We start from the raw sequence: 22,643 nt of genomic DNA, 5'->3' as shown, positions 1-22,643 counted from the left end.
TTAGGTAACTTCATGATGAAATCCATAGTTATCATATCCCATTTCCATATCGGGATTTCGGGTTATTGTAGTAATCCTAACGGCTTTTGATGTTCAGCTTTTACTTTTGAATGTAACACCCCGACCAAAGGCGGATTATACATCGGGGCGCCACATATTGTTTCATTACTCGTGACACTATTGGGTGTCAATATTTAATAAATACATTCATTCGCGCACCGCGCAGGGTAAACACAAGATAACATAAATCATCATAAATCAATATATTATAAATCAAAATATTCGAACAGCAAATAACTTGTCTTGATACATTTTAATCTAGGTCCAAAATAAAGAAAACTTCCTATGTGTCCACAAGCTCCAAAACAGCTACTGCAAACCTGAACATGTGTTAAAATAAACGTCAAACACTTGCGTGTTGGTGAGAAATCAAGTTTAATACAATACATAGATAATCATAAATCTGCGCGCAACATGTGTATGTCTGGTTTTCAACAAGGGTGTAATCTGATCGGGACCAACTCTAAGATTCATAAGACTGCCAGTGCTCACAATTGAGCTCACAAACAAGACAAACTGTGCATGTGTAAACAAAAGAGAAAATCATAAACGATAGTTCTCCCGTGTTCATCTAATGGTACCATGAAAACTGCGGAATAGACCGACAAGACGGTTAATGATCCACACATACAAATAAACAGCCAAGTCTACGTCCTCAACACATGGGATACTGCGCGACTAAAGTTCATAAACAAGTTTAAGACTCTAAGTTTGTATGAACACATGAACATCCCAAAACATTAAAAGCAAAAAGAGATTAGGTACGAGATTACTCACTTGATAAACGATTCGGTGTAAGATAAAGCAAGAACCAACTTTAAACAAGCACAAGTTAACCTATAATTAAAGATTATTGTTTTAATGATTTGTTTTAAGTCTTGATTATAAGTTAGCATAATTAATAAGTAAATTATTATATATAATATATATATTACCGAAAAAGCAGGGCAGAACAGGGAGGAAGACGGAGGCAGAGAGGAAGACGGCAGAGAGAGCAAGGGGCAAGAGAACAGGAGAGATTAAGTGTTTTGTGTGTGTAGTGTTATGAAAATATTACTATTATTTATAGGAAAACCCTAGGAGACATAATCCCTAGAAAAGGGGAAAGGATCTTTAGCAGGATCAAGCAAAAGATATCAAAAAGCATAAGAATCCAAAAGCAAAAGATATGGAAAGATATGGCAGCTGCAGGGGGGCAAGATAAAGCTGACAGGGAGCAGTAAAAAGCATGGGCGGGTCAGATAAAGGCACTGGTCAAGCATGGCAAAAGCAGATCTCAAAAGATAATGTCAGTCACTTTTTCTGTCAACCAATGGGGTTGGTGCGCATGTTGCGCCAAAAGTGGCTTTTCAGACATAAAGCAGATTAGGTCAACAGCTCAAAAGATAAGACAACACAAAAGCAAACGGCTAGATTAAACAGAAGAAAACTCAAAGGGTTCAGCGCGAGAAGGCTAAGGCGCGAAGGCAGACACAGAAGGTCAAGAGAGCGCGAGCGCGAAGGCAGACAGAAACAACCTTAACGCGTCGCGGAAAGAACTTCATTTCTAAGCGCGTCGCGGGAAGAATCACATTTCTTAGCGCGCCGCGGGAGGAACTAGAATTCCTAGCGCGCCGCGGGAAGAACTATAATTCTTCGCGCGTCGAGGGATGAACTACGATTCTTAGCGCGCTGCGAGAAGAACTACAAATCCTTAGCGCGCTGCGAGAAGAGTTCGTCTCGCGTATCGCTGAAACAGGTGGTCTTCACGCAGGCTTCCTTGCAAGGGGTCTGCGCAGACAACCTTAGGCGGGAAGGAACAAAAGAGTTAGAAGAAAAAGAGGGAAACAAGGCTTAAGGGCGGGACGGCGACAAGAGGGAAAAGAAGGCGGAAAGAGAGAAGGAGAGGGACGGGACGGCGGAAAGAAAGAGAGAGAAAGAGGCGGGAAGGAAAATATATATTATTATTATTAAAAGTAAAATATAAGTATAAATAAATATTAAATCATAAAAGAAAGAGATCGGGTCAGAGAAACGGGTACCTGGGTCGGGTCGGATCGGGGCAGATGTCACAGTCTCCCCTACTTTAAGAAATTTCGTCCCGAAATTTATCTCGAAGTAGGTTGCGCAGAGAACAGGTGCGGGTACTTGATCTTCATTTGATCTTCCCTTTCCCATGTAAACTCGGCTCCGCGCTTGGACTCCCAGCGAACTTTCACGATAGGGATACGACTGCGCTTGGTTTGCTTAACCTCGCGATCCATAATCTCAACAGGCTTTTCAACGAAATGCATAGATTCATCAACTTGAACTTCATCAAGTGGAATGTGAAGGTTCTCGTCAGCTAAACACTTCTTGAGATTGGATACATGGAACGTTGGATGCACATTACTGAGCGTGGGCGGCAGGTCAAGTCTGTAGGCAACTTTTCCTACACGCGCGAGAATCTTAAATGGTCCAACATATCGAGGAGCAAGCTTACCCTTCTTCCCAAAGCGGATAACACCTTTCCAAGGCGACACTTTGAGGAGAACAAGATCACCAACTTGAAATTCGAGAGGCTTTCGCCTACGATCTGCGTAACTCTTCTGTCGGCTTCTAGCAGTCAGCAGATGATCACGGATCTTGGCGATTTTATCGGTTGTCTCTTGAACAAGTTCGGGTCCTGTGATTTGAGTTTCACCCACTTCGCTCCAACAGATCGGGGAGCGGCACTTACGACCGTAAAGTGCTTCAAATGGGGCCATACCGATACTGGAATGATAGCTGTTATTATAAGAGAACTCGATCAAAGGCAGGTGCGAATCCCAATTACCTCCAAAATCAAGAACACAAGATCGGAGCATATCCTCAAGAGTCTGAATAGTTCGCTCAGACTGACCGTCAGTCTGAGGATGATATGCCGTACTCATGTCCAAGCGAGTTCCTAGCGCAGATTGGAGAGATTTCCAAAAACGAGATATAAAACGGCCATCGCGATCGGATATGATGCTCAAAGGAGTACCATGGCGGCAGACAATTTCCTTGACATAAAGCTGCGCGAGTTGCTCAACACGGTAGTTTTCACGAATGGGCAGAAAATGAGCAGACTTAGTCAATCGATCCACTATTACCCAAATGCTATCATGTTTGCTTGCTGTCAAAGGTAACTTGGTAATAAAGTCCATCGCTACACATTCCCATTTCCACGCAGGAATTTCTGGTTGTTCGAGCAAACCAGATGGGCGTTGGTGTTCAGCTTTTACTTTAGAACAAGTCAGGCATCTAGCTACGAACACAGCAATATCCTTTTTCATACCGGGCCACCAATAAGTAATGCGCAAATCCTTGTACATCTTATCAGCGCCAGGATGAATAGAATACCGAGATTTGTGCGCTTCACTCAGGATATCAGCGCGAAGATTCTCATCAAAGGGAATCCAGATGCGATTAAGATAGCAGAGAATTCCACTCAGATTAGGCACAAAATATGCTTCCGCGCCACACGCTAACTCGGCGCGAAGGTTACCATTACTGATGGATGCGCGCTGCGCGTCACGAATACGCGATTCAAGGTTGCTTTGAATCGGCGCGAAGTGAAGCTGCGTGCGCGGCAAGATACAGTTAAGCTGGCAGGGTTTTCGGCTGAGCGCATCGGCTACCACATTAGCCTTACCAGGATGATACCGGATCTCACAATCGTAATCGCTGATGAGTTCGTTCCATCGGCGTTGCCTCATGTTAAGTTCCTTTTGATCAAAGATATGCTGAAGGCTTTTATGGTCAGTGTAAAGGATACACTTAGTACCATAAAGGTAGTGTCTCCAGATCTTCAAGGCAAAAACAACTGCACCAAGTTCGAGATCGTGAGTTGTATAATTCTTTTCATGAACCTTGAGTTGCTTTGATGCGTAAGCGATAACCTTGCCTCGTTGCATAAGAACACAACCGAGACCTTGGTTGGAGGCATCGCAATACACGACAAAATCATCATTACCCTCAGGTAGCGCAAGAACAGGAGCTTCACACAACAAACGCTTGAGCGTTAGAAAGGCTTCTTCTTGCTTCGAGCCCCAAATATACGGTTTACCTTTGTGCGTTAAAGCTGTTAAAGGCAAAGCGATCTTCGAGAAGTTCGAAATGAAGCGCCGGTAATAACCAGCTAAGCCCAGAAAGGAACGGATCTCAGAAGGAGTGGATGGCGTAATCCAGTTCTTGATTGCTTCAATTTTGGATGGGTCGACATGAATACCCATCTTGTTTACAACATGACCAAGAAACTGTACTTCATCAGACCAGAATTCACACTTGGAAAGCTTAGCATAGAGCTGCTCGGTTCGAAGCTTCTGCAACACCAACCGGAGATGTTGCTCATGCTCGGCCTTGGTCTTAGAATACACCAGAACATCATCGATAAACACAATCACGAATTTATCCAAGAAAGGCCTACACACCCGGTTCATTAGATCCATGAAAACGGCGGGTGCGTTGGTTAAACCGAAGGACATGACCAAGAATTCAAAATGGCCATAACGAGTTCGAAAAGCAGTCTTCGGAACATCTTCATCGCGGATGCGCAACTGGTGATAGCCAGAGCGGAGATCAATCTTCGAGAAACAAGAGGCACCTTGGAGTTGATCAAAGAGGTCGTCAATACGCGGTAAGGGATACCGGTTTTTAATGGTGAGTTTGTTCAACTCGCGGTAATCAATACACATGCGAAACGATCCATCTTTCTTTTTAACGAACAACACCGGAGCACCCCAGGGCGAAGAGCTAGGGCGAATGAATCCTTTAGCAGTCAACTCTTGAAGTTGGCTGGCCAATTCTTGCATCTCAGCGGGTGCAAGACGATAAGGAGATTTAGCCACGGGGGAAGCACCAGGGACAAGATCAATACGAAACTCGACTTCACGAGCGGGAGGGATACCAGGAAGATCATCAGGAAAAACTTCAGGGAAATCACGCGCAACAGGGATATCGCGAAGCTTCTTTTCTTCAGCAGGTTTAACCACATGGGCTAGAAATGCAATACACTTCTTCCGCATGAGTCTTTGGGCTTCGGCGCAAGACATAAGTTTAAGACCACTGGAGGGTTTTTCGCCGTAAATATGAAGATCACCATTTTCCCGAGGTATGCGAATCATCTTCTTGGCGCAAATAACTTCGGCGCGATTATGCGAAAGCCAGTCCATACCAATGATAACATCAAAGCTTCCAAGAGGCATAGGGATGAGGTCAATCAGAAAATCGTTTTCGTTAAGGTTAAGCGTGCAATCTTTAATCACTGAGTTTATTAAAACAGTTTCACCATTAGCCAATTCAACTGAAAAATCTTCTTTTAAGTCGTTGCGCGGTCGCGCAAGCTTCTGCTCGAAGGCGCGAGAGATAAAACTTCGATCGGCGCCAGTATCAAAAAGTACAGAAGCGTAAAATCCGTTAAGCAAAAATGTACCATTAACTACGTCATTATTCGCTTGCGCTTGGTGCGCGGTTATGTTAAAAGCTCGTCCACGCGTTACTTGGTTCGAAATCTGGTTCACCGGATTCGCCTGCGTAATCTGAACTTGTAGTCTCGGGCACGCGTTCCGGAAATGACTGGGATCACCACAGTTAAAGCACGATCTGGGTCGTGGGTTTTGGTAGGTTGGTTGTGGGTTCTGCGGGTAGACTGGTGGTGTTGGCGCAATTGGATTGGCGGGAAGGACTCTACAGTTCTCAGCAGTGTGACCAGTACGGCCACATCGGTTACAAAGTCGACACGGGGTTTGGGTTGGGTGGTGAAATCTACAGGTTGGGCAAAAGGGATGGTTTCCTGTGTAAGGTTTCTTAGTTGGCGGGGCAGGGAGTGCGGGATTGGTTAAGGCATAGTTATGGGCTACAGGAGGTGTTGGGTAGGCTGACAGTGGGTTAGGCGCGTAAACTGGAGGTTGGTATGCGGGTTGCTGGACTATGGGTGGGTTGGTAAGCGCATAGGCCTTGCGCCTGCGCTTGAGGTTGTTACGGTTTGAGGGTTCAGGTTTGGTTTCTGCGGGTTCAGGGGCAGTTTTGGTGAGTTTGGTCTTTTCTGTTCCCCGCAGGAACAGGGTTCCTGCTCTGACATGGTTGTCGCTGAGCACAGCGGCCAACTCGATGGCGTCAGAGAGGGTTACTGGGTTTCTGGCCCATACAGAATCTTGAATTTCCATGGGGAGACCCCCAAGGAATTTCTCTATGGCTCGGCGGGAAGGGGTAACAAGGTGAGGGACAAGCAAACTTAGTTCATGGAAGCGCGTCGCGTACTCGCGCGCTTCACCGCTGTATTGCTTGAGATTCCAAAATTCCTCCTCCAGGCGCTTAACTTCGTTGGGAGGGCAGAATTCTCGCGTCAGAATTTCCTTGAATTCCTCCCATGTCATGCTAGAAGCAGCTTCTGCGCCACGCGCATGAGCTACTCCATTCCACCATGTAAGCGCTCTGGATTCCAGGACACTGGAAGCATACAGGGTTCGTCTGTCTGAGGGGCATTGGGTGTGGAGGAAAGTGTTTTCTATTTTCTCAAGCCACTGGAGCATCACGGTGGCTCCTTCAAGACCTGTGAACTTTGGAGGGTTACCCGCGTTGAAGGATTTAATGTTATAACTGGAGGTGTTGGTATTGTTTTGGCTCAAAGCTTGGGCTATTGCGGCGGGCATTTCCTGGGAACGTTGCTGTCTACGCATGCGCGAGGCTTCTCTTCTCTGAAATCGGCGAGATAGCGGAGGCATTCTATAAAAATTTTAATTTTAGTTAATATCTTGGTTTTAGCGCAAAGTATAACCTCGAAAAGCTTGGTTTCGCGGAGTCAGTTACTGTCAAAAGTTAAAGTAAAATAAATGATCCTAAATGCAGACTTAATAAAGTTAACAAATTCGAATCAAGAATCGACAGTTCATGTATCACCATGACTTTCCGAATTCCCAATTTAAAATATACGAGCAAACGAGTATTGGAGATTGACGATTCATGTATCACCATGACTTTTCAATCTTCAATATAAAATACACAAGAAAATGAGTATTGGAGGTTGACAATTCATGTACCACCATGACTTTTCAAGTCTCCAACCTCAGAACATAATCGTAAATGGAAGTTGAAAATCAACTATTCATGTATCACCATGACTTTTCGGATTTTCAAACCCAACAAACGAATATGTAAGTAAAACCAATAAAAATCGAAATTCAGCAAAAATCGAAATATCGCGAAGTAAAACATAAAACCATACGCTGCGTTGGCGCAAGCATATTTATAAATAACGAGTAATTAACAATAAGCGCGCGAACATGAGATTTCTCTCATGCGCGAGAAGGGACTCTTAGGTATTCTAGGTCGTTACGTCTAACCACCTATCCTAAAGTCAACGAGCTCTGATACCAATCTGTAACACCCCGACCAAAGGCGGATTATACATCGGGGCGCCACATATTGTTTCATTACTCGTGACACTATTGGGTGTCAATATTTAATAAATACATTCATTCGCGCACGCGCAGGGTAAACACAAGATAACATAAATCATCATAAATCAATATATTATAAATCAAAATATTCGAACAGCAAATAACTTGTCTTGATACATTTTAATCAAGGTCCAAAATAAAGAAAACTTCCTATGTGTCCACAAGCTCCAAAACAGCTACTGCAAACCTGAACATGTGTTAAAATAAACGTCAAACACTTGCGTGTTGGTGAGAAATCAAGTTTAATACAATACATAGATAATCATAAATCTGCGCGCAACATGTGTATGTCTGGTTTTCAACAAGGGTGTAATCTGATCGGGACCAACTCTAAGATTCATAAGACTGCCAGTGCTCACAATTGAGCTCACAAACAAGACAAACTGTGCATGTGTAAACAAAAGAGAAAATCATAAACGATAGTTCTCCCGTGTTCATCTAATGGTACCATGAAAACTGCGGAATAGACCGACAAGACGGTTAATGATCCACACATACAAATAAACAGCCAAGTCTACGTCCTCAACACATGGGATACTGCGCGACTAAAGTTCATAAACAAGTTTAAGACTCTAAGTTTGTATGAACACATGAACATCCCAAAACATTAAAAGCAAAAAGGGATTAGGTACGAGATTACTCACTTGATAAACGATGCGGTGTAAGATAAAGCAAGAACCAACTTTAAACAAGCACAAGTTAACCTATAATTAAAGATTATTGTTTTAATGATTTGTTTTAAGTCTTGATTATAAGTTAGCATAATTAATAAGTAAATTATTATATATAATATATATATTACCGAAAAAGCAGGGCAGAACAGGGAGGAAGACGGAGGCAGAGAGGAAGACGGCAGAGAGAGCAAGGGGCAGAACAGGAGAGATTAAGTGTTTTGTGTGTGTAGTGTTATGAAAATATTACTATTATTTATAGGAAAACCCTAGGAGACATAATCCCTAGAAAAGGGGAAAGGATCTTTAGCAGGATCAAGCAAAAGATATCAAAAAGCATAAGAATCCAAAAGCAAAAGATATGGAAAGATATGGCAGCTGCAGGGGGGCAAGATAAAGCTGACAGGGAGCAGTAAAAAGCATGGGCGGGTCAGATAAAGGCACTGGTCAAGCATGGCAAAAGCAGATCTCAAAAGATAATGTCAGTCACTTTTTCTGTCAACCAATGGGGTTGGTGCGCATGCTGCGCCAAAAGTGGCTTTTCAGACATAAAGCAGATTAGGTCAACAGCTCAAAAGATAAGACAACACAAAAGCAAACGGCTAGATTAAACAGAAGAAAACTCAAAGGGTTCAGCGCGAGAAGGCTAAGGCGCGAAGGCAGACACAGAAGGTCAAGAGAGCGCGAGCGCGAAGGCAGACAGAAATAACCTTAACGCGTCGCGGAAAGAACTTCATTTCTAAGCGCGTCGCGGGAAGAATCACATTTCTTAGCGCGCCGCGGGAGGAACTAGAATTCCTAGCGCGCCGCGGGAAGAACTATAATTCTTCGCCCGTCGAGGGATGAACTACGATTCTTAGCGCGCTGCGAGAAGAACTACAAATCCTTAGCGCGCTGCGAGAAGAGTTCGTCTCGCGTATCGCTGAAACAGGTGGTCTTCACGCAGGCTTCCTTGCAAGGGGTCTGCGCAGACAACCTTAGGCGGGAAGGAACAAAAGAGTTAGAAGAAAAAGAGGGAAACAAGGCTTAAGGGCGGGACGGCGATAAGAGGGAAAAGAAGGCGGAAAGAGAGAAGGAGAGGGACGGGACGGCGGAAAGAAAGAGAGAGAAAGAGGCGGGAAGGAAAATATATATTATTATTATTAAAAGTAAAATATAAGTATAAATAAATATTAAATCATAAAAGAAAGAGATCGGGTCAGAGAAACGGGTACCTGGGTCGGGTCGGATCGGGGCAGATGTCACATTGAACACGTCAGGCACTTAGCTACATACAAAGCAATGTCTTTCTTCATCCCGATCCACCAATAATCATCTTTTAGATTATGATACATCTTGTTGCTTCCCGGATGCATCATATATTTTGACTTGTGTGCTTCTTCTAAAATTTTATCTCTTAGACTTCCGATCATCGGTACCCAAATCCTTGTACCGAGTCTAAGTATTTCATCACTTCCTTTAATCAACTGATCAATTGTTCCATTCTCTTTTTCAGCTTTAATATTTCCTTCTTCCAGTGCCAACTTCTGAACTTCATTGATTTGGCTAGCTAGATCGATTTTAAGTTCCAATCTAAGAGCGCGAACTCTCTTGGGCTTTTCATGTTCTTTTCTACTTAAGGCGTCAGCAACCACGTTGGCTTTTCCTTCATGATATACGATCTCACAGTCGTAATCATTAAGTGTTTCCATCCAACGCTTTTGTCTCATATTCAATTCCTTCTGATCGAATATATGCTTCAAACTTTTGTGATCAGTGTATACCATGAATCTTACACCATACAAGTAATGTCGCCATAACTTCAATGCAAAAATTATAGAGCCTAATTCAAGATCATGAGTGGTGTAATTCTTTTCATGAGCTTTCAATTGTCTAGAAGCATAAGCAATCACTTTCTTTCCTTGCATCAAAACACTTCCCATTCCCGTGTGCGAAGCATCACAGTAAATGATAAAGTTTTCTAGCCTTCTGGCAAAGCCAGAATCGGTGCATTAGTTAACTTTTGTTTTAGTGTTTCGAATGCTTCCTCTTGCTTCGGTCCCCATTCAAACTTAATTGCTTTCCTTGTGAGTGAAGTTAATTGGACAGCTATTCGAGAGAAATCTTGAATGAATCATCTATAGTATCCGGCTAAGCCTAGAAAACTTCGGACTTGAGTCGGTGTCTTGGGTTTCTCCCATTTAGTTATAGCCTCAATCTTTACTGGGTCTACTTGAATACCCTTCTCGTTTATAACATGACCAAGAAATTGTACTTCGGACAACCAAAACTCACATTTCGAGAATTTGGCGTATAATTTCTCGTTCCTTAGGGTTTCAAGTATGATCTTAAGATGAACTTGATGATCGTCTTTGGATTTTGAATAAACAAGGATGTCATCGATGAAAACAATAACAAACTTGTCCAAATATGGCTTGCAAATCCGATTCATCATGTCCATAAAAGCTGCCAGTGCATTAGTGAGTCCAAAAGGCATCACGGTGAACTCATAATGTCCGTATCGGGTTCTAAAGGCTGCCTTTGGTATATCTTCTTCTTGTACCTTCAATTGATGATAACCCGATCTTAGGTCAATCTTGGAAAAACAACTTGCTCCTTGAAGCTGATCGAACAAGTCGTCGATTCTTGGTAATGGATACTTGTTCTTGATCGTGACCTTGTTCAGTTCTCGATAATCTATACACATCCTCATCGATCCGTCTTTCTTCTTTACGAACAAAATTGGGGCTCCCCATGGTGAAGAACTTGGTCGTATAAATCCTTTCTCCAAAAGTTCATCTAACTGTTTCTTTAGTTCTTTCATTTCCGTTGGTGCTAGACGATAAGGTGATTTGGCAATTGGTGATGTTCCTGGCATGAGGTCGATCTTAAATTCTACTTCTCGATCAGGCGGGGCTCCTGGTAACTCATTAGGAAATACATCTTGAAATTCGGACACGATTGGCACTTCCTCCATCTTCTTTGGTTCGGGTTCTTTGGTTACATAGGCTATGAATGCGAGGCATCCTTTACCTATGAAATGACTTGCTTTGATCTTGGAAATGATTCCTACCTTTCCTCCTTCTTTATCTCCGGTTATACGAATGGTTTTGTTATTGGGTGTTCGAATATCGATGGCTCTATCGTTACATAGGATACGGGCTTGATTAAATTACAACCAGTCCATACCTAAAACTACATCAAAACCTGCTAATGTCGTGGGTAACAATCGGAGAGGTATGACGTGATTGGCTAAAGAAATTGTGGCACTATCTAAAGCCTCGGTTATTCTACTTACATTACCATCAGCAGTCTCGACTTCATAATGTTTATCTAATTTAACTAAGGGCTCATTTAATAGACTACAAAATTTATAATCAATAAAGCTTTGGTTTGCACCCGAGTCAAATAGAACTCTAGCATAAACATTATTTATAGGAAACGTACCGGTGATCACGTCTGGTATATCAGCTGCTTTTTGAGTGTCTAACATAAAGACACGAGCGTTTCATTTCTTGGCATCGGTCTTCACACCGCTGCCACTTGCACCAACTGTCACTACCATTTGCTTCTTCTTTGGGCACTCAGTACTATAATGCCCCTTCTCGCCACACTCAAAACATACTCCTGTCTTCTTCCTACAATCTACTTCTGTGTGTCCCGGTTTCTTGCAAAATCCACATACCACGGTGTTAGTTGGTCGAAGACATCTTCCGAAATGTCTCCTACCGCATGACTTGCAAACGGGACGGCTATACACGAATGCCCCTTCTCTCTTCTTCTCGGGTTTCCTTACCTTTCCACCTACTGATGATTTGCCATCATCCTTCTTCTTCTCATCACGATTCCTCAACATCCCGTCCATCAGATATCCGGCCAACTCCATAGCAGACTCCGTCGTGGATGGCATATGTGAACAGACTAAGTCACGGATTTCTATTGGCAACCCGTAAATATAGCGTGTCACTTTATTGATTTCAGGAGTGACCAAGTGAAGTACGATTCTACAATACTCAAGAAACTTGGTGTTATATTCCTTGAGATTGGTTCCCACAACCTTGTGGTTCCACAGCTTGGTTTGAATCTGATCCATCTCGTTGATCGGACAGAATTTCTTCAACACCATAGCCTTGAATGTTGCCCAGTCTAGATTGTATAAATTCTCTCTACCCTTGATTCCAATCAGGGTATTCCACCACTCCAACGCCTCTCCCTTGAACATATGGGAGGTATACTGCACTTTTTCACTCTCCGTACACTTGCTTATTACTACAATCGATTCCATTTCCTACAACCATCGGAGGGTATGTATCACTCCTTTATCCCCGTGAAACTCTTTGGGGTTATAAACTTTGAACACCTTGAAATCACAACCCTCATGTATCTTTAATTTCTTTGTCTTTTCATGGAGGTTGTTTTCCGCAGTCGAGCTTTCATCACTCCCTTCTTTCTTTTTCGGTTCTTTCTCTTTCTTAGTTTCTTTCTTTTCTGATTCCTTCTTGGATTCTTTCTTTGATTCTCTTTTCGAATTAACAGTTTCACTCTTACTTCTTTTGTTAGTTTGAGAGGCAGTACGGCTAGGATCGTTTTTCAAAATGTCATAAATTGGACCTACAACCTCTTTTATTAGATCGCGGATACCAAGCACATAATTTTGTGGTATGGCTTGTATGTTTTCCACAGTCGTTTTTTCTTGTAATATTTCTTCGATTGTCTTTCCTTTATTGTTAACTTGAGTTTCTTGATTACTGTTTGCTTTAGACATTCTGCTACATGAATAAAACAAAATTTTAGAAAAGACACACTTTATATTACATTTATTTATCTTACAAGAAAAAGATCACAACAACTATAACAGTACATAGCCATAATTCCTAATCCTTAATCCATTTTGTAACAAGATTTTTCATCTTGTCACACTTCTTGAAATCTTTCTCCCTATTCTCTTTTTGTCCACTTTATCATTTCTCAGCTCGTTCATCACCGAATCTGGCGGGTTTGGATATCCCGTTGGTGCGGATGCGGCTGGAAAGAGATAAGCATTCTCTTGCGGGTTAGCAATGTACGGATGCGTTTCTTCATCAGGGATGTTGTTGGTGTAAAACTCCTCGATGAGATTTGCCTCCTCCCGAATCTCTTTTGCTTGCTGGGAGATCGACGGTATTGATCCCTTATAGGATGGAAAATAAGGATATTGATTCTCCTCATCTTCTTTCTTGGAATCCTCCTCTTCCTCGGAATCTTCCTCAGATTCATAAGGATTTTTGATTGGCGATTGAATTGATCTCTTTTTGTATGGTAAGTTGACCCTCATCTTTGGCTTATGACTTGGTTCAGCTATAGTCGGTGGGATCTGGTATTGATAACCCAATGGTGGTGATCCGAATTGCCATCTCCTTTGATCAGAGTGACAATTCATCCAGCTTGATGACTCCGATTCAGTTTCTTGTTTGATTTTACTATGCACCTCCTGTTCCTCGGAAGGATGGTATGTTGGAATGTCGGAGGAGTAATACTGGGAAACGTTGTCCTCGGTATTATCAGAGATTTCGATTGGAAATTGTTGACTGGCCGGGAGATACACAGGTTGACTCCCGTACGGTAACACCGGATTGATTGGTTGATCACGATTGAAAAAGCTAGTATAGTAACTATTGCTACTTTCCATATCAGATGGTTCGTGAATGATTGTCGGTACTGGTCGTATGGCTACTCGGTGTCTACGACCAAAGTAGTTAATATAAGACATCTGCACTTTAGTTAGGTTAGGGATAGGAGGTTTACCAATCCTATCTTATCCCTACGGATAATAATAACGATGATAATAATGGTTAAAGCCTAGGTACTAATGTTTAATACCTAATTCGCTGAAACCGATGGCTCTGATACCATCCTGTCACACCCTGACTTAGGGCCTAGGCGTGTGACCACGAGTTGGTACCTGTTTTGTAAATATATCAGAGTTTATGGGTTAATTTTTGCGGAAGACTTTAGGTTGAATATAATATTAATTTACATTGAAAATTTACTCGGGAATTAAATACCCGAGTATTGGTTTACAAAATATATGTTTTGATATTACAAGGAATTTTATATAAAAAACGGAGCCATCTTGTACGCGCTTCTATCTTCATTAAGACTCCAATCCTTGTTAATGCTACTTATGCTTAATTACCTGCAATGGGTTGGAAAAATACGTCAGCGATATGCTGGTGAACACGTATGACTCAATAAAACATTTTGAATGACAATATAATACAAATGTAGTTTTCTTGACAATCTTAGCAGAAGCATTTCTACTTCTGGTATATGTACCACTGCGTTACACACACAACGGTATTCTCCGAGCCAAACGACCCTAAACTAAGAACTGGTCATGACCGTTTAAGCTCGTAGCTTCATTGCATTTGATTGATTGATTGAGCTTTAACAGTTATGTTTGGATCCAGACACATGCGTATTCGGTCTGAGTTGATATTATTCTCTACTTTGTATTATAATGTTTAGAGATTTCATTATCTCATGTAGAAATTGATTGACTCGTTAAGACAAACACTCGTTCGTCTCATTGAGTATAAATATGTTTTGACTGATTAAAAAGGTTGACGTATTCACCTGTACCGTCGGTGTTGTAAACCTTGACTCATTGATTGATCGACTGTGAATGATATTAACCTATACATAAATAGGTTCGTATGAATGTTTTGAATGATGTTAAGCTATTATTGTAAGCTTAACCTTGAAATCGTTTATCTTTGATTGTGAATGAAAATACTTGTTTTATGTGACGTTTGATATAGCATGCTTTGGCCTAATAGGTTCTATCACGTTGGTAAGTTTCTCCATGTAAGTAAACGGGCCCCTCGGTTGATTGGGATTTATGCGAATTACTTTTCCTTAGGCAAGAAACTTACTACTAGTGATATCTCCCTTCCAGTTACTACATGCCCGTCAAAATATAACTTTCGTTTAACATTACTTCATCATGAAGTAACGTTTATGAAAACATGATTGTGAATGAATGTTTGTAAAATACGATCAAGGTTAAAGGCCACAGCCTCGATTGATAGTCTAAGCTATAATTCAAATAACTTAAACATAACTCCTACCTTAGTTCGGATGCTTAGATTGATAATAAGAAAAGGAAGGATCTTGATCTATTCGCTTATATGGTTGCTAGCTTAATTCCCACTTTGTTTCTTGCACGAATTACGAGAAAACAGCACGTCGGCTTGCTACGGCAACGGGGCACGCCTTACGAGGTTATGTGTGTGAAAGTGGAGGTGAAAATGGGATGAATGGAGCTCATGCCCGTCACCCCCCTTATATAGGTGATTCCGGGCCCCGTCGCGTACCACGCCCGGTCCTTTGGGACTGGTCGCGTACCGCGACGCCGCCTTTTTACACCGCCTTATGCGGTGATGACACGTGGCCTGTCGTTTTGTGCCACGTGTCGACACGGTTTCAACACGTGTCCGGTGACTCACCAACCCCATCGCGTACCGCGATGGGTTTACATGTTACCCCCGTCGCGTACCGCGACGGGACAATATTTTCAGAATTTACAATTCTGGTCCCTGTACTTTCTAAGTTAGTATATTTAAGCCTAAATTTAAAGGGTTAGGAACGTGGTGTTACAACTTTTGTATCTTTCCCATGCTGCGTGTAACGATTCATCATCATCGGTCCGGAATCCGGTAATGCTGGCTCAGTATTTGGCAGTTTTTTCGGGCGGAAAATAATTAAGGAGAAACTGTTCAACCATTTGGTACCAAGTGGTGATGGAACCAGAGGAAATAGATTCTATCCATTCTAGGGCTTGGCCCCTTAGAGAGAAAGGAAAGTGTTTAAGCTTGATTTGATCATCTGAACAGTTTTGAATTTTGAAGGTCCCGCATATCCGTAGGATTCTAGATATGTGATAAAGAGGGTCTTCGTCGAGGAGACCATGAAATTGAACTGAATTTTCCACCATATGAATGGTGCTTGATTTGATTTCGAAATTTTCGGTGATTTCGGGGGGAGCCACTCCGTTGCCATAGCCTTCGAGAGTTGGCTTGGCATTCTGGCTCATGTTTGGCTCATTGTTCTAGGCCGTCATCATTTCTTAGGTTTGATTTTCTCCTAATGTGGTGGCGTCTACTGATTCGTCTTTGATTGCTTCGGTGGTTTATGTAGTCCGTTTACGAGTTCGTCGACGAAAGAGTCGTTCCGGTTCAGAAATTGGAGAAACAAGCTCGGATTCAAAAGTAGAGGACATACATGGGACTAAATCAAAATGAAAACTAAAGTAAAAGTTAGCTAAAGTTAGTCTAAGTTAAACTATGAGTTAGGCTAAGCTATTTTAAACTAAACTAGGGTCTAAATTAGTAAAGCTAAAGGTTAAAATTAGTTAAGCTAAAGTAGAGGTAAGGTAAATAAAGGTTAAAATTAGGTTAGCCGTAAAACTATATATTTTAGTATAAAAGAAAAAAATAAAGATAAAATAAAATAGAAGTTAAAAATTTGTACAATTATAGACAATGATTAAATTAAAACTTGGATTGTTCTTAGAAACGTACCGTGTCTCCGGCAACGGCGCCAAAAACTTGATGTGTGCTGCGTGCGTGCGGTATAATATGAAAGAGATGGATGATTTGCTTTTGCACAAGATCGTGTTTTAAATTTATAAAAGTGATTTCTACAAAGACTAAACACACACAAAATAAGCAAGTGTACATATCGTATATGTAGAATAGTATTGGTAAGAACCAAGTATCGATCCGTGAACACAAATGTTTCTAATCGTTAATCGTTGTTTTACTTTAATCAGAGGTTTTAATCATTTTGGGGTAAATTTTTGAACTTTTTATAAAATATATATACTTATATATAATATATAGGTGACCAAGACAAGAGATTCTAAACGAGTTGTTCAATTATGCGAAGGTTACCATCTAAGATCAAGAATCCACTCCATTTTAGCATTGATAAATAATATTTAAACATGTGGTAACTTTGTCGTAGTAATAGATAGCTCCTTAAACCTTAAGTGAGCATCTTTGGCACTAAGGAGATAGCAAGCGCATTTTAAAGTCCACCCTTTCCTAATGTCATGCCATCTCAATGATGTCAATTTAAGTTGGCAAGTAGTTTCGTAAAGTAGAAAAATTAGGATTGACTTCGATTTCTCAAATACCAATTCTAACAACTTCGGGTGGTTGTAGTTCATCACACAACCTCCTCTTGGTTGATTTATGTAGGTTATGATTACACATTCCATTAACATATGATTTCTTTAACTAGCTTGATATCCTAAGCAAAGCCATTTTCGGATTACCAAGATTTAGAGAAATACATCATAACCTATATCTCATCATTTCTAAGTACAATATAAGGATCCGTGTTTCGATAATGTATCAAAGTATTTCTATCTTTCAAGAACATGAACGATTGCCAATAGAATTGACAACCACCAACTTTGAATTAGTGATTTAAGATGGTGAAACATTTCCCATCAAAAGATAATTGTAATATAACCATGTACTTTACTGGACTACACCACATGTTTTGTATAATTATCAAGCAAAATAAAGCTTCTTCATAGATTTTAGATGGTAAAAGGAGTTTAGCTCATAATGAGCATAATGATAAACATTAAGGTGAATGATGATAATAAATACATGATTAAACTTGGAATGGTCTTACCAAATGTAGATGAATCTTCCTTCTTAATGATGGTGATGATGGTTGATGGTGATGATCTCCAAGCCTTCAAACTCTTCACTAAACCTTCTATGTGAGTGTTAGTGTGTTTTTATAAGAGAGAATCAGATAGAAGTCTTTTCAAGGCACACCAAATGAGTGCAACATGAGCCACTATTTATAGGCAATCTGGAGTGTGAAGCACGGCCCCGTGCTTAGTAGGCACGCCCCCGTGCATTTTTATGACATGTGCCAGATTTGTTTTGTCTTTTCTGAAAGGTGACCACAGCCCCGTGCTTACTGATGCACGGCCCCGTGCTTTTTAGTGACATGTGCTGATTCTTTTTGTCTTTTTTGTGCAGACGTCCACGGCCCCGTGGTTGAGATGCACGGCCCCGTGCTTTGGCTTCCAGGTTTTGTCTTTTCTTGTGTTCAGAAGCATGGGGGCGTGTTTCTTGAGGCATGGGGGGCGTGTTTCTTTGTTTTTCTTGTATTTTTTTCTGTTTTTCTTCGTCTTTTCGCTTATTTCTTCGTTTGGGCTTGGTTTCACCTGAAATTATATTTTATTATGATAAGTAGCCTTTTATGCTATGTTATTTGATAGAAATTGCAGTTTTTAGAGATTATTTGATGCTTAAAAGATGTATATTTCTATGTACATCATTCATTGTTAATGAATTTAATTCATCTTCTTATATATGCCTATGTATTTTGGAGATTCATTTTTTGAGTTGGCTCATATGTGTTTTAATGGAACTGATGACATTAGTTTGGTACATGTTTATGCTAAACTTTAAGGCACACCAAGTGTTTGATAAAATGTCACAATGAATATACAATGAGATTTAAATGGAAAATGTGACATTTACTTAGGTAGATATATATATATATATATATATATATATATATATATATATATATATATATATGTATGAATTAATGTTTGGTGAAGATCACGTCGGATGTGTTGTTTCATGTCATGATTGAACTGCTTGGGCGATCTGCCGATGATTGCTTAATGTGAGTCATTATGAACTGCTAGGATACATAATGGAAAGGGCATTTAGTGGTCGTTATGTTATCTTTTCTATCCCGTTTGAACAGCTTGGGCAATCTGCCTATGATTGCCAAAATGCCCTTTCTGCAGGTATGTACTGTTGTTGATTGCATAAAGGGTAAATGATTTTATATGAAAAACCCTCAAATACTTAAGATATACCCGGAAAATCAATTTGAACTAATCTGCACATACTACTAGGTCAAAATGGTGATGTGCTAATATCAACCACTAGTGGCAATAATGGAGAACCAAAAATGTACGAGTCTTACTACGTGCGTAATTGCTATGATAGTGTTTAAAAAAACAACAATATGTGTTACCCGAAGAGTCAAAAACCGAATGAGTTTAGCCACATTGGTAGTAGCCTACTGTATTAGATTAATATTGTAGGGGTATGGTACTAAACCCGGTTTTTACGACCCTAAATTTATTATGTTTGGCTTATTTTATTATATGGACTAATACAATGCTATTGGGCTGAGGGGGTTTTGTGGAGGTAACCCTAACTGGGCTAGGCCCATTAGGGTACCATGATGGTGGCCATGAGGCTCTCTATATAAGGAGGTCTCCACCTCCTTGTTAGGGGGTCATGCTCAATAAGAGCCACTACCCTATTTTTGTGTCTGTAAACAAGAGATCCTCAGGATTTCTTAGCAGTCACCTCCACACCCCCGAAAAGCCATTGCAGGTCTCAAGCAATCGAAGAAGAAGATCAAGTCGTGGTTCGTTCATCTCGAAATCCGTGGAAACATCGTCATGGACTCATGGATCAGGTTAGATTCATTTCATTGCTTCGAAAAATATTGTTGACGTGACCATGTAAAACTTGATAATAGCCTACTGTATTTGCATTAATAGATCAAGCTGAAAGCCCATATAAATTATTAAGTAGTTGTCTTTTGTGAATTGACTTTTTGAAAATTACTCATGCTTACTGTTTTGTGTATGTGTTGGCTAATATTCATGCTTAGGTGGTTCATTGGCTAATATTCTTTTCTTTTTTTCTAATTATATTAACAAGTTTATTATTTCAGCTTGTTATCTTCTCCATCATATTGTGTGCATTTAAGAAAACTACCAAAATTATATTGTTATTATCTGATTTAATGTATTTTTATGTGTATAGATACATTCAATAAGTATGCGGGGAAGTATGAAGAGCTTATGAACTCGATTATTATGAAGGATAGACAAACTGGTAGGCAGATGAATGTTTAATGGGCAACATATAGCCTAATAAACCAACTAAAATTTTACATATTACACAAGTCAAGTTGAATTTATCACGTAATAGTAAAAAATTCTATTTCGAACAAATTAAATGATAACCCAAACTAGCAAAAACAAAATTAGTATAACTGTTTTATGCCATTGTATTCAGGTTTAATGACATAAGGTAATGGTTAAGATTTATTTTAAGGTTTCAAATTTAAAACATGACTTAAAAAATTTCCCAACAATAATGAGTTTCCTCCTAATAATGTTTTTGGAAGAATCAGACGCATAACATTGAAACCAATTTAATGATTGGCATTCCGTCTAACCAACTAATAAAAAAAGAAGGATAGTTCAAACATCATTAAAAAAGATTATAATTGTTTTATATCTCGTAGCTAAAACTTAACTATGAAAAATGTACAGTATTCAAGCATTTAGATCTTCCCACGTGTAAAAACAATGAAAGCCTACATAATCATATCTTCTCTTTGTACACATAATATTACAATTCTGTCCTCGATCAGTCGGATATAATGAAACTTTTTTCTTTCTCGTTCCTCATGAACACGAACGATCTCCCTGTGGAACCCGATCGTTTCATTGTATTGATTCGCTTTCCTGAATTACTATTATCTCCTTTGGATGTGCCCACTTGTTGATCTTCTTGATCATCTTCAATCCTTAGTATATCAGAAATCAAAAGGTTTCGATTTTGGTAAGACATTGATCCCAATGAAGTGGATCTTCTAATTCCATTGACATTGTACTCTTGTTCATGAAAAGGGTATTCTTGTATATTCTCATTTATGAAGATGTTAACGACAACTTCATCTATATGATCATGTGGTTCGGGTTCTTGAACAACAAGAACAAGATCATTCCTCCTTTGGAATACAAGAGAAGACACATTAAGATTGGAATTGGATCGGATTTGTGATTCCAAAGGTCGTTGGAATGGTATTGGGATACCAGGCATGACATGGGACCGACATAACGGGCAATTGGAATGTGATCTTAGCCAAGTGTCAATGCATGGAAGATGGAATGCATGGCCACATTTTGGCAACAATCTCACACTTTCACCATCTTGAAACTCGCTAAGACAAACCGCGCAATCAGATCCTTCCACCACCTCATCACCTTTCATGTATCTGCATACCGCGATGGACTTGATCAATGACTCATCGAGTCCAGTGGCTGCATGTTGTGCATGTTGCCACTGGTCATGAGTTGTTGATTGATTTCGGTTCTCAGATTCTACAGACGGAGTCAACTGGTTTTCTCTCCTTTTACAATATTTGGAGATGATGGTGTAGTAGCTTACTAAAAGGAAAGCGCTCGCTATGATCCCAATCACCACAATAATGAGAGGGGAAAAATTCATGTTCGAACCATCATCCCCCGATTGGAACGGGGGCGGTGGTGGGAATATTATGTAACACCATTGTGGGCAATATATGCTACAAATGCCTTGTGAACAATCTCTATAACCATTATAAGGTGGATAGTTGGTGTTGCTAGGGTTACCCATAGAACCCATGACCACCAATCTATGAAACAAGTACAAAACAACAATCAACAACCTATGTAGTTCCAAAAAAGGGAAAAGACATAGAAGAGTAAAGGGAAGAGTCTTAGATGATACGGGAAGTAAAGTAAAGGGAAGGGTGGGGTGGTGGGGTGGTGGTGATGTGTGTCTTAATATTCTTGGGTATACTTTATCTTTTGTTGGTCTATCAACTTCGTATCTCTCTTTAATTTTTGGGCTTTACTTTATCTTTTTATGAAGTGAAAATGATAGCTTGTTGACCACAAGGCTTGGGAGTTTGGGGTGGTTGAGTTTGTTTTGATTTGGATGGTGATAGTTCAACCTCCAAGACCTGGAAAGCTTTGTTAGTTGGTGAAATGTTGATATGTGGGTTCACCAAACCTTGGATATCTATAATCCATATAAAAAATTTGCATTAACTTTTGATGATATGTATTTGAAGATATTTATAGTTTATTTGTCGTTTCCTTGTTCTAAATTAACATGTTACTTACGTTGGTTAACTTAAATAAAACATGATGATAATATTTTTAAGATATTAAATGTGTGTTTGGGATTGCTTATTTAGATGACAAATGACTTTTTGTTAAAAAGACCTTATTAACTTATAAATTTTTTAAAAGAAGTTTTTAAAAAAATGTTTGGATTAACATATGTGTGAAACCAAAATGAATAAAAATGACACTTTTTTAAAAGAGGCGAAATAGGTGTTTTAGGTTAGAGAGATGTAATAGGTAAATCAAACCCATTAAGTTAATACGTTATACATTCATAACTTTTCACAACCCCTTTATTTTGTATTCTCCATAAGTTACAATCCATAAGGACTTATGATTTATCAAACACCTTATTAACTTTTTCAAAAAATTTATAAGTTATAAGTTGAAAAAAATAAAGAATCTAAAACACCCCCTAAATAGTTTGATCCAACATAACAAAACATATCATACATTGAACAAGTATACTTGTTCAAGATATTTTAA

General features: G+C 40.0%; 1 pseudogene; it reads right to left on the bottom strand.

The window, feature by feature from the left end:
• Positions 1-20,454: 20,454 nt before the first annotated feature.
• Positions 20,455-22,168, bottom strand: LOC143590401 (RING-H2 finger protein ATL51 pseudogene; annotated as a pseudogene).
• Positions 22,169-22,643: the final 475 nt, after the last annotated feature.

Source organism: Bidens hawaiensis, unplaced genomic scaffold (assembly GCF_021521415.1).
Source record: "Bidens hawaiensis isolate Kalapana, Puna unplaced genomic scaffold, B.hawaiensis_p1.1 tig00038524_1, whole genome shotgun sequence".
Taxonomy (NCBI): domain Eukaryota; kingdom Viridiplantae; phylum Streptophyta; class Magnoliopsida; order Asterales; family Asteraceae; genus Bidens; species Bidens hawaiensis.
Note: the sequence above shows the minus strand (reverse complement) of the source record. Positions and strands in the feature narration are given on the sequence as shown.